This window comes from Orycteropus afer, unplaced genomic scaffold (genome assembly GCF_000298275.1).
Source record: "Orycteropus afer afer isolate SDZICR_OR568_19922 unplaced genomic scaffold, OryAfe1.0 scaffold00861, whole genome shotgun sequence".
Taxonomy (NCBI): domain Eukaryota; kingdom Metazoa; phylum Chordata; class Mammalia; order Tubulidentata; family Orycteropodidae; genus Orycteropus; species Orycteropus afer.
The window spans coordinates 66,625-70,145 of NW_006922448.1; positions in this window are offsets into that span (position 1 = coordinate 66,625).

The window sequence follows — 3,521 nt, forward strand, 5'->3', positions numbered from 1 at the left end:
TTGAAGTTAAAGACAATTAAAACAAGTCCACAAGAGCCAAAATATGATCTAGAATATATCCCTCCTGAATTTAGAGATCATCTAAAGAACAGATTTGATTCATTGAACACCAATGACTGAAAACCATAAGAATTGTGGGATGACATCAAGAGCATCATCCATGAATAAAGCAAGAGGTTACTAAAAAGACAACAAAAGGAGAGAAGACCAAAATGGATGACAGAAGAGACTCTGAAAGTTGCCCTTGAGTGGAGAGTAGCTAAAGCAAATGGAACAAATGACAAGATAAAAGAACTGAACTGAAGATTTCAAAGAGCAGCTCGAGAAGACAAAGTCAATTACTATGATGAAATGTGCAAAGACTTAGCGTTAGAAAACAAAAAGGGAAGAACATGCTCAGCATTTCTCAAGCTGAAATAATTGAGGTAAATATTTATGCATTTAGTTGCAATATTGAAAGATTTTAAGGGCAAAATATTGAATGATGCAGGGAACATCAAAAGAAGATGGAAGGAATACACAGAATGACTGTACCAAAAAAGCAGGTTGATCTTCATCCATTTCAGGAGGTGGCATATGATCTAGAACTAATGGTACTGAAGGAAGAAATCAAAGCTGCAATGAAGAAATTGGCAAAAAACAAGGCTCTGGGAACTGACAGAATACCCATTGAAATATTTTAACAAACAGATGCTACACTAAAAGCACTCACTCAGTTATGCCAGGCGATTTGGAAGACAGCTACCTGGCCAACTGACTGGAAGAGATCCATATTTGTACTCATTGCAAAGAAAGGTGATCTCACAGAATGTGGAAATTATCAAACAATATCATTAATATCACACACAAGTAAGATCTTACTGAAAATATTTCAAAAATGGTTACAGCGGTACATTGACAGAGAACTTCCAGAGGTTGATGCTGGTTTCAGAAGAGGATGTGGAACAAGGGATATCATAGCTGTTGTCAGATGGATCTTGGCTCAAGGCAAAGAATACCAGAAAGATGTTTACTTGTGCTTTATTGACTATGCAAAGGCATTTGATTGTGTGGATCATGACAAATCATGGATAACATTGAGAACAATGGGAATTCCCAAACAGTTGATTATACTTACGAGGAACCTGTATCTTGACCAGGAGGCTGTCATTCGAACTGAACAAGGGGACACTATATAGTTTAAAATCAAGAAGGGAGTGTGTCAGGGTTGTATCCTTTCCCCATGCTTGTTCAATCTATATGCTGAGCAAATAATCTGAGAAGCTGGACTATATGAAGAAAAATGTGGCATCAGGATTGGAAGAAGAATCATTAACAACCTGAGATATGCTGATGATACAACTATGCTTGCTGAAAATGAGGACGACTTGAGGCACTTACTCATGAAGATTGAAGAACACAGTCTGAAGTATATAAAGAAGACAAAAATCTTCACAACTGGACCAATAAGCAGCACCACAATAAATGGAGAAAAGATTGAGGTTGTCAAAAAATTCACGTTGCTTGTTTCTACAATCAATGCCAATGGAAGCAGCAGTCAAGACATTAGATGATGTGTAGCACTGGGCAGATTGGCTGTGAAGAAATTCTTTCAAGTGCTGAGGAACAAGGATGCCTCCTTGAGGACTAAGGTGCGGCTGACACAGGCCGTGATATTTCCAATCGTCTTATGTGCATCTGAGAGCTGGACAATGAATAAGGAAGACCGAAGAAGAGTTGATGCTTTTGAGTTGTGGTGCTGGTGAAGAATGCTGAAGGTACCATTGACTGCTAAAAGAACTAACAGATCTGCATTGGAAGAAGTGCAGCTGAGATGCTCCTTGGAAGCAAGGATGGCCAGACTTCATCTCACTTACTTTGGTCATGTTGTCAGAGGGGACCATTCCCTGGAGAAGGTTGTCATGTTTGGTAAGGTGCAGGGTCGATGAAAAAGGGGAAGGCCTTCAACTAGATGTTGACTGGTGGCTGCAACAATAGGCTCAAGTATAGCAAGGATCATGGAGCTGGCACGGGATCGGGTGGTGTTTTGTTCTGCTGTGCGTGGGGTAGCTATGAGTCGGAAATGACTTGACGGCATATAACAACAACAACAACATTGCTGGGGATGTTCTTTGTTTTTAAATGTTCCCTGAAAACTTTGTGGTGTTGAGATTTATAAGGAGCAGAGTGTTTCTGGTGTCACTTGATGGATTTGGCTAGATGTATTTTTATTTCAGACATATTTTGAAAACCTATATGTACATTCATGGTTTTAAATTAATTGTCAGTCTAGTATAGTTTTTGGCTTCTGTTGAGGCTGATAGAAGCATGCTCTGGTATGGGTGTCATGTCATCTGTGACCACGGCGCTGCTTCTTCTGCAGTTGTCCTTGTTCTCAGGCTGGTGTGAACAGGCACATCTCTCTCATGGGAAGAATATGCAGTTGGCATTGGTGGTCCTTGTGAGAGGAGGTTGTTATGTCCTTTCTGAGAGCCACTAGCAAAGCAGCTCTATGTCTGATCAAGGGCAGGTTCTATGCAGCTTACTGTCTCCACACATTCTGGGATATTTTTTCTAACTTGTATATTTTCAGTCCTCTGCTTCAGTTGGCTATGAAGCTATCCATCTTGCTGAAGATACAAGTGTGTTTTGTTTGGTTTAGAAATGTAGTGTGGCCACTTTGATTTTAAATTAAATGAGCACCTTTAGTCTTTATATCTTTATATTTTGAGCATGATGAAGGCCCATTATATCTTAATCAAGAGATAAGAAAGAGAAGAGACAGAGATTGATTATGCCAAGTCAGCAGCCACTCCTCAGAAGGAAGATTGGACAATCTACTTCTGTAGTGATACCACCTTGGAAACCCAAGGAGCGTTCTCTATGAGTTTAGTTGTTTTTTTTAGTTTTTTAATTTTTTGCTGCCTCTTGGATCCAAGGAACAATGGGGAGAAAAGCCAGGCACATTTCCCACAAACATAAAATAAGAGAAAATCACCTTCAGACTGGAGTCAGGATGCCCTGTCCCTGTGCTAAGCCTCTGGAACTAAGCCAGTATCCATCCTCATGGCCCTGTACTAAGCACCTCTGGTTAAATCAGTGTTCTGGAAGTCTCCATTTTCTCTTTAAAATTTTAGCTCCACAAAGAAAAGGACTTAGTCTTTCTTTTGTACCTTGATAATAGCTATTCAGGAGCTCTGGTAGCTTAGTGCCTAAGGCACTTGACTGCTAACCAGAAGGCTGGCAATTCAAACCCATCAGCCACTCCTCAGAAGGAAGATGGGACAATCTACTTCCATACTGATACTGCCTTGGAAATCCAAGGAGGGATCGCTATGAGTTGGGTCCGACTCAATGGCACATAACAACAACAATAGCTATTCAACTGAAGTTTGTTGAATGGATGAATGTGATACCTTTCTAAGTTTCTATTAATTGTCAAAGCATGTATCATAGAAAAGAGGGGAGATCATTACAATAAACAGGAAACATTGAGGAAGTAAGATATGACCAGAATCTTAAAGGCATGAAGTTCTTGGATA